The sequence below is a fragment of the Hippocampus zosterae genome, chromosome 20 (genome assembly GCF_025434085.1).
Source record: "Hippocampus zosterae strain Florida chromosome 20, ASM2543408v3, whole genome shotgun sequence".
NCBI classification, from domain to species: domain Eukaryota; kingdom Metazoa; phylum Chordata; class Actinopteri; order Syngnathiformes; family Syngnathidae; genus Hippocampus; species Hippocampus zosterae.
This window is the reverse complement of record NC_067470.1, coordinates 4,901,908-4,915,461: the sequence shown is the minus strand read 5'-3', so window position 1 is coordinate 4,915,461 and position 13,554 is coordinate 4,901,908. Positions and strand designations below refer to the sequence as shown.

At 42.8% G+C, this 13,554-nt stretch overlaps 1 protein-coding gene across 1 annotated transcript in view; it reads right to left on the bottom strand.

Moving 5' to 3' along the window:
* Positions 1 to 306: 306 nt before the first annotated feature.
* LOC127593348 (WD repeat-containing protein 37-like) overlaps positions 307 to 13,554 on the bottom strand; it is a 217,927-nt gene continuing 204,679 nt past the window's right edge. Inside the window, exon 15 of the mRNA XM_052054744.1 lies at positions 307 to 316. The gene's annotated coding sequence lies outside the window, so the exon portion shown is untranslated. The remainder of the gene's footprint in view (positions 317 to 13,554) is intronic.

The following is a 13,554-nucleotide window of genomic DNA, read 5'->3' as shown; positions in this document are numbered from 1 at the left end:
TTCAGAAATCAGAATCAGAATCAGAATCATCTTTATTGGCCAAGTATGTAGAACACACAAGGAATTTGTCTCCGGTATAACACGCTGCACTAGTATCATCGTAAACAACAAAATAATTGAACCATTTTAGAGTAACCACTAGTTTTGAAGTACCATTTTGTGGTGCAAGAAGAGTGACTACGTCAGTGACTGTTTAAGGAGTTAATGGCTAGAGGGAAGAAGCTGTTTAAGTGTCTACCGGATTTGGTGCGCATGGATCTGTAGCGTCTGCCTGAGGGGAGTGGCTGGAAAAGGTGGTGGGCAGGGTGCGGGGGATCCAGGAGGATTTTCCGTGCCCTTGTCTTGATTCTTGCAGTGTGCAAGTTGCCAGATAATAAACAGATTTACTTGGTTGTTTCATTTCACACTAGATGCTGGGCGACCCACCGTAAAGACTCAAACTATTTGTTTTCAGGCTATTACAATGTCCAAATGTCCCTTTTTAATGATCATACAAGTGTAAAACTTAATTAATACTGAAACATAAAAATGGTAAAATGCTGGAGTTATAATAGAGTTGCATTGCTGATGTGTTTCATCTCATTTTTTTCTATTATGTAAAATTATTGTAAACCTTTTGTCGAAGTACTTACTCTTTTGGTAAATATATATTTTTAAGTATCCCATGAGAAAAATCCTTATTTTTGGAAAAAAAGAAAGAAAATAAAAAAGGGAGGGGGAGCTAAACATTGAACCAAATGAATTCTTGCTAGACTTTGGTGGGAAGTTCTCTGATTTTGTTGAAGCCTTTGGATGATTAATAATTACCGGCCGAAGCTTTCCCCAAATTTTAATCAAATTCGGAATCGTATCAGCGAATTCCACTCTCCAACTGAAGCACGATGATGTCATGAGCCTCCACCTTTTCATGTTTCTTCCTAAACTCCGTCTCTGCATTAAACATGCGGCCGATGGCCTATCATGTGACATAACGCCATTGTGTTTCAGTCACAGATAAATCCCGAGACACTTCAGCTTGCTTGAAAACAAAGTCAAGGAAGGTTATTTCTGAAAAAGCACCGAAATACCACTTAAAAGTAATGAGCACTCATCTGCATCCCCTCGACAGAGCGTTTCATTGCGCAGTGGCCGCAAGGACAAATACAAACACAAATCATTTCAAGTTGAAGTTGGAGGAAGCTATCGGAAGTAGGAAAGAAAACATATTTAAAGCACAACTCTCCCCCTAACCAAAAAAAAAAAAAGCTTTTAACTGCTAATACTTTTATAAGCTTTCCAATAACTGTCGTTAAAACGCGCCTACATAAGGTTATAAAAACAAATTCAAAAATAAACGGTTGCCGTCACATTTTTTTGAAAGTAAACATGTCTCTTCCCACTCTCACTCAATAAATAATCATGAGAATATATTGTTTGAGAAAATAAGCGTTTATATGTTTGGCATGTAGGATATTTCCCGTACTCCAGTCGCAGGCCGGAACCTTGTGCTTTTAAACTATCGATCTTGAGCTAAAAACACAGAGATTTTACAAAACTCATGTTCTATGCACCATTTAAAAACCTACAAGCTGTTACTGCTGCGTTAACGTGAATACATTGTTTAAAGCGGCAGTGCAAAACGTATACGCTTGTTGGGTTAGACAAGCCGACAAGCACACATCCTGCTGACTGCTCGGGGGGGCTGAACCACTGGAGAATGTGCCATTAAATCATGTATCAGGATAATCCGGAATCGCTTTACACCCTGGTTGCCTTTTAAAAAGAACCGAAACTGGCTTTCCTTTTCAGCCATGGTCCTGAATCACGCCCCCTTCCCCCTTCTGTTTTCTTTTCAGTGTATCCTGGGAACCTGGAGAAATAATTACATGACTGCGATTCTCCCTTTCAGCTCGTCCGATTGGATTTGTGGGAAACTTGGTGCAGGAAGGAAGGAATTGCAGGTGTGTTTAGGACAGGAACAATAGAATGAGAGCGAGACCAGTGTAAATACTGCACATGGTGCAGAGAATGAGCTGTTGGCCCTTTGTTGAAACGTGTTTTTCCAACACTGCCCCCGCCAGCTCTGTCAGCACCACGCACCGGCCACTAAATTAGGGACGCATAAGATATTTTATGAGTGAAATTCTACTGCAGTTTACAATTACCGCCAATTATGCTCGGAACTGTCCACCTTCTAGAGTGTTTTATTAAAAGTGAATCAGGGGAAACGCCGCATGTCGCAGTTTATCATCCACATCCTTGCTGAAGTGCGGATTTTTAACCAATCATTTTAATGTCTTTTTGTTGTTGTTTTTTTTTTAATGTACCACAATGATTAGCACAGAGTTCTACTGGAAGAAATGCAGCATAAGCATGAAGTTTACAATTCCCGCAAAATCTTCTCATTTGGTAGCATTAAGCTAGCAGCCTCGGCTAACTGCGCACGTTGTTTGTCCAGCTGCATATCACATGCACATTGGTGAGGGGTGTAGGGACGGCAAAAGCTCCATTCCAATATTGCTCTCCGCCTTAACGTCGCAGACTTTACCTTGAAAAGTCAACAAAATGAGAACTGCGTTTTCACAATGCCCTTAGTCATTCCATTTTGCGTCTTTCAACTGTAGGATGAATGAAAACAACGATGAAGCGTCACAGTTTCGGCAAAATCAAAGAGGAGAGGTCCCGTTTGTTAGGCCTCCTTAACAGTCTAGTAATTCTTTTGTGTGAACGTGGCCCCCAAGAGAGTTGTTTACAATCATAACCAGAGCCCCACTCCAGTCCGCCCAGCTCTCCCCCCTCAAGTCCATCATTCTCATTCAAGGTTCAGCAAACTGTCCTCAAACGACTACGCACACCAACTCCCAAACAGCTTTTGTTCCAACGTCCTGCGGTACATCGGGTGGCACGAAGCGCCGCAGAGTGACACAATCTCTGCCTTTTGTTCCCACATTCTCTCCATATGCAATATTTGTTGTGCCGCCCTTTGTGAAGGCGCGTTCCCATGCGAGTGGCAGACGTCGATTTGAACCTGAATAAGCCACGCGGTTTTATTTTTAGAGCACCACTGCTGCGTCTGTCTGCATAATAAGCTGATGAATATGTCGACGAGATGCAACGAATACAAGTCTGACGAGGTGATGACTAGCCAATGAAACAAAACACGTCGGCTGACATTTATGTACCTTCAAGAGGGCATGGGTTACAAACAAAAGTTATTATGCAAATCAGTTCTACTCTCCTGTTCTGGAAAAGCGCAACTGTGGGTCGTCTTCAGAGAGTACTCATGCATGTGTGTAGCTAAATTTTGAGGGGGTTAGGAAAATAACTCAAAACAAAAACAGTGCAAACTGTGTTCATTATACCCTACAAAAAAAAATGTTCTTCTCACTTTTATATCCGATTATGGAACAACAGTGTTTGCTTGGATAAAGAGTGGTGTAGCCTGATGGAAAATGCAATTTTTTTTAAAATCCGATCTGTCGCTCATCAAAGTTTGGAATATGAACCAAAATGTTGGTTTCTTAACATGCATATATATATATACAGTATATATTATATATATATATATATATATATATATATATATATATATATATATATGCATTTTTTTTACACCTTGAGAGACTTTTAATTTTGTCATTGCTTTTAACGTTAACATTCTCATGGCGACGGTTACGACCTGATTGGATTCATTCAATACCTTTGCTATGGTTGTGGTAGAGCAATGTGTCCGACCTTGGAGGTTCTATAAACGTCAGAGTTTGGCCAGGGGAGCGCAATTAAAAAATAATTTGCAACCCTTTGGCATTCAAATTGATCCTGACAGGTATTTCCACGAGGTTTACTTTCCACGAACGTTTACAGCGAACTGTGGCGCGACACACTCAAACTTCTTTTCAATTTGTTCAGGTTGGCTCTGCTCACCGGAGGTCATCGTCTCACCGAGGGAGAGAAAGCGGCGTTCCGAATCTTCCATCTCTGACTCTTTTGCACTTCAAAGTCTCTCCACACCTCGAGATCACCAACTCTGCTACTCACTTGGAGAATAAAAGAGATACATTACGCTTTGATGAAATTGATCCCCGAAGATGGCAAGCTGGATGTCAGCCACTTTGATAATGATGCTGTTGTGGTTCTGCAATGCTATTTCTTTTTATGTATTTTTTTCTCCCCCCCATCCTTCAGTGCAAGTACTACCGTTAGATCTGCTATTACGAGTCAATAATCGCTGTCCTCCGAGTTGCCTGTGCTCTGATGCGTTTTGGAGATGTCGCACAGATGGGAAAGGCTGTCTCTCGAATATTCCAGGAGGGATTTGACCCAATTTCTTTTACAAACTCCTCACCCTTTCAAGCTAAATGGCACTCCGGTCGGAAGAATTAAATCTGACAGGTAGGGCTCCATCGTGACTTGATTCACCCCCTGAATCCCTACAAGCATGCATATCAGAGAAGAGCAAACAGTCCATTCAGCAATCAATGTGAATGAGAAACATGCTTACAGTTCAGTTGGCCGGGTGGGGTGGTAGAAAGGCGGGCGGGGGGAATCCTTATTCCTGACACAACATTATTTCTATCAGTCTATTAGAAAATAACAGCATTTTCAAAGACGGGGGAGGAATACATTATGAGCAGTTAGCCCGAAATGACAACACACATTATACGACGATTAGTTTGCGCGAGGCAACTAATGGATTCAATCACAGCACATTAATAAACAAGACACTTAGCTTTGTATCTACCTGAAGAGCCTCATTAATCTTTCATTGAGATAGCCACAGCCGGGCCAAGCTGCACAGGTCCAATACTTTGACTACTGGGGAAACAATGTCAGCCGCTACATCTTCCGCTGGCACTCCCTGCGGTTGTGTCGAGCTCGGAATAACTGCCGCTCGCAATGAAAGAGCAATAAGTGATGGTATTCTCTCGGCCCCGTTGTACAAAAATGACCGTCATACATCTACAGGAAGTGAGAGGATAGCTGATCGTTAGCAATGAATCGATGATTACTTTGGCAGATGCTTTCAAAGCTCGCCGCCTTGGGCAGTTTGGAGACTTCAAGCGGCAAAAGCTTCCTTGCGACGTCGCCCCACCCACTGGCATTTCAAAGTCCTCGGCAGCCAAAGGAAGAAACAGGCCATGGCATTTCAGCTATGAAGACTAATAAGCTTTCGTTCCCAGCCAACATGAGCAAATTAAAGCAAACGTAAGAGCCGTGTTTTTATTGCAACATTAAAAGCTGTTATTCTTTTTATCCATTAACTGTATTTTCTTTCGTACCCGGGGTCTCTAATTCGCGAGCCCCAACGCTGAAGATGCTGCTATATTGTTTGGGTCATGTGCAGGACACTTGCCGAAAAGGTCTGTGAGAAGTCTCGCAAAATAATGTGGCAACAATGCCTTAAAATTGAATTATTTAACGTTGGTCTTGCATTTTGCATCTTTCCTCACATTAGTGGCCCTCACCAGAGAGCACCAAGAATCTATTAGGAATAAGGCATTTATTACTCTCTGGCTTTTATTTGCATAATTTCAAAAGAATATAATTCACAGCAATATTAAATAATACGATAAGTTGAAGTATATCATCCACAAAAAAAAAAATGTGTGGGTTCAAATAAAGCATTACATATACAATAATAGTTGAATTACTAATACCATTTGATTGGACTACATCATTCAATGCAGTGCATGGATACAGTGATAATGACTAACTACTTATGTCATTCCAAGTTTGTAGCCTAAGGAGGGGAAAAAAACAACCAAACGACAGATCTCAACTTTCTGGGCGAAAGTGGTGCTACAACCCATCCGCGAGATGGCAACTGGGGAAGGGTCTAACATAGGTGTGGGATTTGGGGAGGAGCAAAAGTTACAGGAGGAGCAAGTACAGTACTATCACGGGAAATATACTGGAAATGAATGAACCAAAAATTAATTCCCGAGCTAACACCCAATTTCGTGTAGCGATATTGGTTTACTTTTTTTATGACAATTTTTTTTTTTTTGGTGACAAATTTAATTGCATCGTCAAAAAAAAAAAAAAAAGCTTTGACGGAGACAATCCAAATCACCCGCAGCAATTAAACACCTTCCCATACTCAATGAAATTTACTGTTCATAAACGGATTCTAATAACTCTGAACACTGCTGGCGTTCTTTTTATACTCTCTTAATATTCACATTGATTGTGAATATAATTGAATTGATTAGTCTGCAGGATTGTCTGTCTGCACGTCCAGTTCATCACGATTCACGCTAAAAGGAAACTGTGAGCATACGCAGTGATCAATCTGTTATTCAGTCATTTAATCGGCTAAAAAAATGCATGTTTATCAGGTGTCTGTAACACTTTCATTCTGATGGATTACATGCATTACAGGCCCGCTGCCGATCTGATTTGTATTCCTCGCTGCGCTGATTACAAAATTACACTGCTGATGCATTGGTTTTCAGCATACAAGATTGATGGCACCAATGAACAAAAAAGAACAACAACTTAGCCGCCGGACAAAGAAATGCTAAAAGACACGTGTATCGACGGTGGTGGCTAAATGAACGCAAACGTCAACAAATGGAGAGTTTAAATGGGTAATGGTTCGGATGACAGTGGGAGTCAGACTTCCAGACATTCAGGTCGACAGCCAGGGAGCTGAATGTCAGTGTTAGTAGAGGAGATTTATCACAGTTTTGGGCTTCTATTCTATTGTGCGCGTGTATGTGTGTGCAGGTGTGACTCGGGGGCATGTTCCCTGTGGTCTGCAGACAACCCGAGGCTATTCTCTCAACTTCAGCAAGTCTCCGTCTCTATCAGCCGGGGATCAGGTCTGCTCCAAGCTTGTGTGAGTGCGCCCACGCTGTCTGTTGCTTCAATATAACCAGCCAGAGCAGGCTGGGACCAGGGGGCAGGGGTGGAGGGGGGGGGGGGGGGGGGGTGGATTGACAGACAACACCAGCACATTGGCGCACGATAATAACGCTGCAGTAGCAGCAGCAACACACACAAGACACAGGCATGCAGCGCAGTTGTGCAAGAGCACGCAAGTGCATGTACGTACAGATACATTTTCTCATAGCACACACGCCCATGCTTGGAGGGGAGCTATTTGTGTGTGTGTGTGTGTGTGTGTTTGTGAGGCAGGGAATAGAGGCCTACCTTCCCCTGGGTGCCAGGTGCCGACAGGATATCGTCTGCTAAAGGCAGTTATCTAAGGGGGGGAACAGGGGGTGGGGATTCACCAGAGTATTGTCAGCACGCTGCTGCAACACGCAAAGGCAAAAAAAAAAAAAAGTAAAAATCTGTGCATCTGGAAAAATAAAAATACCTCCTGAAGAATGCAAATCAGCCTTTCTGAAGTCAAGGAGGATTATTTAAAGTGATGCTTTCGTGTTTCTTGTTAAACTGATTTGTTTGGCTGTAAAATACCTCAAAGGAAAAAAAACAGGCTCCACGCGTTCATATTTCACAGGGTGTTGCAAAATTTATCAACCCAAATATAACGCTGCTTTCCACTGTGTACTGACGAGTTATTTCAAAGCATCTGCAATGTTATTGAACGTCTATGCGCGGTAAAAACAACCGAACGTAATGTCACGGTCAACCATTTGTGAACCCAAAGAGCTCCATCAGCACAATTCTGTCATGCAAGAACATGTGGTCCCTCATCTGTTCCACCAGAATAAATGATTGGAATACCATCATTGGCTCCAACATTCGCGTTGAAGTGACCAGAGCAGTTGAGACGGAGCAACTGCCCGTGTAGATGTAGGCTATGGTTGCGCTCTTCTTCATGCAAGCGGAATAGTTGACACTCTACCTCTGCCGGTTGCAACCAAGTACTGCACTTGATTGCTTTGAGAGTAATGTAATCAACAATAACACATGCAATCAAGTAGCTCGTCAAGGAACAGCCCTTTGTTAATTCTTACCTTTATTACTCATTTTTATATCATACTAGCTGGTTCGCCGCCCTCCGGGCGGCTCATCAGCTAGTTCCTGCGGAAGGCTGGTAAGGTGGGCCTTCGGCCCACAAAAGTGTTGTTGCTTGGTTCAACTTTTTGTTCATCTTCATTGCTTATCGCGAAAATAAAGAGATGTTTAGCTCTACTAAATAACTAACAATTTCATTGCAATGCTTGTGGGTAGACAACATTTTTTCGCTAAGATGCCCGCGCGATCGTAGTGAGCCACTGCCTGAGCGGCGCAGTGCCGGCGCGCAGCGGCGCGGTGAAGTAGGTACGTTTTGAAAAGGGACAGACGGAAGGACAGACCGCGTGAGGGACGACGCGCAATATATATATATAGATTGAAACTCTCATTTGTCCAATACGCGCCATGTTCCTGCCGTCCAGCTTACCCGATTTACAGTGTATCTGAATCGCCGATGCTCTTCATGTCCGGGAGGATGCTGGAGTCTATCCTGGTTGATTTAGGGTAAGGGGAGGGGTACGAACATGAGACAAATCAACAGCCACTCAGAAGCTAAAAAGTCTGAAGTGACACCAAAAGCGGAGTGCTAAATGAGTAGCCCTATTAAGTTGAGAAGAGCTCTGAAAGCAGTGTGAGGTGGCATTCCAGTCAATTCCGTCAAGACGCGGCACACAATGAGGTTGTCCGAAGGCGCCATGGTGATTGGACCACACATTCAACTCTCCCGATTCATGACTCCATCTCGGCACTGAAGCTATTCTTACTGCAGTCGTGACGTATGAGATTACAAAGATCCACAGCCCCATGCAAGATCACAAAGCTGAGCACAGTGGAAGTCTGTTTCCCCCCTCCTCCCCCCTTCTCCCGCAGCATCCTTATTTATGTCCAGGAGATGTGGCGGAGGAACGGGCAGCCTGTAGGGAATCCTGTGTGGCCGTGTAATCTGGGTTCGGTGCTTAGACACAGCAGATGAAGGACAGACTTATCTCTGGAGGGCTCGTTGTGGAACAGCTACTCACTGCAACGGATGATGCCAAGTGATAAAACCCTTCTGTTGCCAAGAAAAGTGCGTCTTCAGGCAGATGTATTCTGACTTGCGGGTAACATGCTCCTGATGGGAATTTGTGTAGAACAGTAGCGCAGTTGAAAGCAACGGTTGACAATTCTGGGTAGGTGTCGACTCTCTTGGCAAGTAGGGTAGGAAAAGGATAAGCACCGTCTTGACAACGTCTGCCTTGGTGCAAAGTGGTTGCTGGGTAGGTTAGTTTAGCAGGATTGCTGAAATGGCGTAATGGATTTTATAGCCCTTTTTATATTTGTAGCCCTGTCTGCCATTGAAAAAAAAAAATCATCTGAATACCGATATTCTCCAAACAGTGAAACCAAGTCAAACGCGACTCTACTTTTCAAGGTCCCCCAGAATAAGAGCGGACCGCCAGCAGCGGCAAACTGCTGCCCATGTTTCCTGAGAGTGAAATTGCAGTAGTAAACACTGTTGGTGGATAACGGGAGTGTTTATTACGAAATGTTCAGCTGCACTTTCTGTGCTTGTCTGAGCATGTGAAGGCCTTTGTTAAGTTTCACCTCTCCCCAAGGATGTATCCTCAACCCCAAATAACCCTGCTGTCACATTACTCCATCCCCGCAGGATGGAATAGACCCTCCCAACCCAGTTTGTGTTACTATTTGATTTCCGTGCTTTTGTACTCGACGCAACAAATCCCAGCTCTGGGGCGGAACCCGACATAACAATGACTGGTGCAGCTATCTGTGTTTTAACTGGCTCAGCCGGAGGAACTCTCTGGATTCCTGCCAAAACAATTCTTTCACATGGAGTTCCGAACGCGCCCATGTTATTTCACGCCTTTATTTTGGAAACTCGACGGAACAGCCTCATTCATCACTGCTGGAACTGTTGCAAATATTTTGATGTTGCTTGAAAAGGAAGAGCGACGGATCCACCTGAATATATACTAGCTAGCCAGTCTCGTTGGTTCTTCGCGTTGAAGTCGCACAGCCATCTGGCAACCCACTGGCTTGAACCGCAATGGCTTTTCCGAGCGCATTCAGTACAATACAACCCTTACCTTCAATGTACCCAAATATACATACTTTTGGGTACCCCTAAGTAACAAATTCATTGCTCATGAATGCAACATGCAATAGCCTATACTGCAAAGTCCATATTTTACAAATAATGTCCACATCCATTAATTATGCAATCATGACCAACATCTGATTGAAAAAAGTTGAGTTGAAGCATGTCAAGTGGTGCTTAATCTCACATCTTCAGGCCTGGCAGGAGTGTTTGAATAATTTGTGGAATTGGAATATATTGGATGTTGCCGTTTGTGCGCTACACATCTCTTCCAACCTAATTTAATCTATGCTGCCATGAATGACAACATGGTGTGTCTGGTCACACGCACCGTCGGATATGGCTGCAAGCCCAAATCATCAGATATTGAGCTGGCATTTCCAGGTTTCCATGTCATCAAATCAATTTTCTTAAATAGCATTGGAGCTCATGTGACAGCGGTGGCACCTCATTCCATCTCAGCAAAATTAGTGATAGATGGGAAGCCAACTTCTTCTTTGATCTTGCAGAATCTAGCTTTTCTTTTTTTTTTTTTCTCTGCCCAGATTTGGACTTTGGACTGAATTTTGCTTTCAGCGTGCACAAAAATGAGATAGGTGGGGGAGGCTTGGGTGATCTTAAAACTTCTTGCGCTGATTGATTTTAATGAGAGTGTGACCTTCTCAAGGAAACCCAGCAATAGGTGGGATGGCTCATTTAAACAGAATACATATCAAAAGAAGCCCGGGGTTGCTGCGCTCTGTGCGCGGCTCACCGCGGGAGGATGAGATACTCATTATTCTGTGATTCACTGACTTACATTGCGTAGAGGCTGAAGCTGCGAGAACTGGGGGTGAAGAAAAAGAGGGCGTGAGGGGGGGTTTGGGGGGGGGGGGGGGACAAGCAGCGCACATGAAAGATTTCAAGTCATCAGCATTCCGGTCACCAAACATTAGGGCTTATGCTATGTCTTTTACTTGGAGGACACAAGCAGCTGCCGAGTTACATCATAAAAACACACAAAAACCGAAGAGGTCCGTGTTGAACAGTAGGAGAGATACGAGAGCAGTCTGTTCCGTATGTGCACATGCTGACTTCAATTTTTATTTATTTTTTTTGGGGGGGGGGGCGGGGGGGACAAATGTGTACCGCACAGGTTGTTGTGTCACAGCTCTCAGCCATTAATGAGCTCTACCGCAGAGGTGATCTGGAAATGAGGCTGCCACAAAGCAAATATGAGGTTTTTTTTTTCTTCATGAAATCATCTTCAAGATTTTGAATAAGAACCTTGCTCCTTCTTCTCCCGCAGCGCAAGAGTTGATTTCATCTCCCAGCCAGCAGTGGTTCAAGCAGTGGCCATTGCTGACAACTGTTAACATAAGAGGCTCTTTAGCGATTCTCCACACAGTCCTTCTAGACGAGAGCCTTGTTGAACGACGGGCCTCGGGTTAGACATGCACTGTGGAAGTGGAACGCTCTGCTCCACTGTTCATGTATGACGACGTTGCCACAATTGAACAGAACGAGATGAATATACTGTACATGAGTTTTTTTTTGCTCATTATTGCTCAACATGTTCATTCTCCACAACTGTTTGCAGTACCCAAAGGTTTTACTTGCACATGGGTAGTTTGAGCTTCAGCCGAATCAGCATAAAGTCTTGAAGTGACTGAAGCACTCACGCGTGCTCTTCTTTATCATTCATGACTGCGCGTGCCACCATTCAAAGAATCATATTCTGGTAAGACTTTACTTAAAAAAATGTAATTTATTGTCTTACCGCACAGCATTGTGTTAATTGGCAAGACCAACATCAGTCTGTCCTTGTCCAAGGATCATCTGAACATAAATCCCGCAATAACTGATTGCCATTTTACTTCGGCGTACAGCCTCGATTGTGCTCTGACAGAGCCAATATCCATCGGCCATAAATGTTTCTTAAGTTGATTGTTTCCTGATGTTTTCCTTTTCTTGTTATATGTTGTTTATGATCATTATTTTTCATTTTTACACGTGAGTCTCGCAACCGATGCAGAGCCGCCTTAATTCGGTCTGACACCATAATGTGAAATAAGTTCGATTTTGCCCATGTGTTCTTTCGGCGGGTTATACTTTGAAATGTAATACAATATATCGATGATATCATTTATTACTGGTGACAGAAATGCACTTGCCGTTGAAGGAATGTGATGACATTGCAATAAACTGACGCCTTCAACTGCTGGCCGTCGACAGGAATGGGGTAAACCAAGGCTAAGGATGGACACCACGAAATAAAGAGTATCTGTCCATCCATCCATCCAGAGAGCAAGCGAGAAAGGCAGGCAGACCGATAGATAAAACGGTTTCAGTCATTTCTCCATGTCATTGAAATGAGACAATAAAAAGGACATAAAGCAGACGGTGCAGCCGTTCCGTCAAACGATATTGAAATCTTCAGACAATTTGATTCCTCACATGGCAACTTTTATGACCTTTTCCTTTCCAAGCAAAGAAAAGTGTCTTGGTACCGGTTTCAATATTGTCTCGGTCATGAGTTCGGAGATAATGAGAAACAATATTAAACTACTTCTAAATACTGTATATCCCCCTCCAACAAATGATACCCATGTATGTGTATTTTATTTTGTCATTCATTTCAACCTGTGGATGTGATAAGAGCAGCCGCTTATGGAACTAAATAAGTTTGGATATACTAAAAAGAAAAAGTGTTAGGATTGTTTTTAAAACCATTGATTTTGCAATATAGATTATGGTTGCCCAAAAAAAAAAAGAAAGAAAAAGTAATAAGAAACTGACTGGTCAATCTTAAAATTTGCCTCTTTCATTTTATGTCGGTTTATAAAATTCTTGTGTTTATTTTCCAGAAGGGATTTTTCAGCCTCGATACTCGGACCTTATATATTTCCAATATTTCTTTTCCCATTCATTTTACACCTTTTTAATAATACTCGTTAAGCTAATATGGGTGCATTAAAAAAAAATGCATTAAGTCCACTTGCTTCTGAAGGGCTTGCATGTAATTGTCTATTTTACGGCGTCTAACATCTTGTAAAGTACTAAAATCAATGAGTTCATGAAAATGAGATGCTGTGGATATCAATATAACATAAAGCATAAAATTGCATAAGCCCCTATGGTTGATCCACATGAAAATGTGTTTTCTATGATGATGGAAAAAAAAGAGGTTAACATTGCGATGAGAAAAAGTAGCAGCGTCGACACACCTTCGCCTCCTATGGGGAATACGGACGTGTGCCAAACCACGCCTTGGGCTACAATCTTTGTCCTCTGATGACATGCGCTTGTGCTGAATGGAATCAACATCTGAGAGTTACATTGATCCTCAGCCAAGAGTGGCATTTGAAAAAAAAAATCCTGTACAATAGGCAATATGTTGGGACATTATTTTGCATTCGGGAACCAGCAGGGAATTCAATCAACTCTCACTTTGAAATCCAACCCGGTAAAATTTCGTCTCTGGGATGGTGTTCTGCTAGCTAACGCGTGCACATACCATTTAGTGTTGGAATGCGCACGTAGAGCACGCTATGTGTTGCAGAAAATCG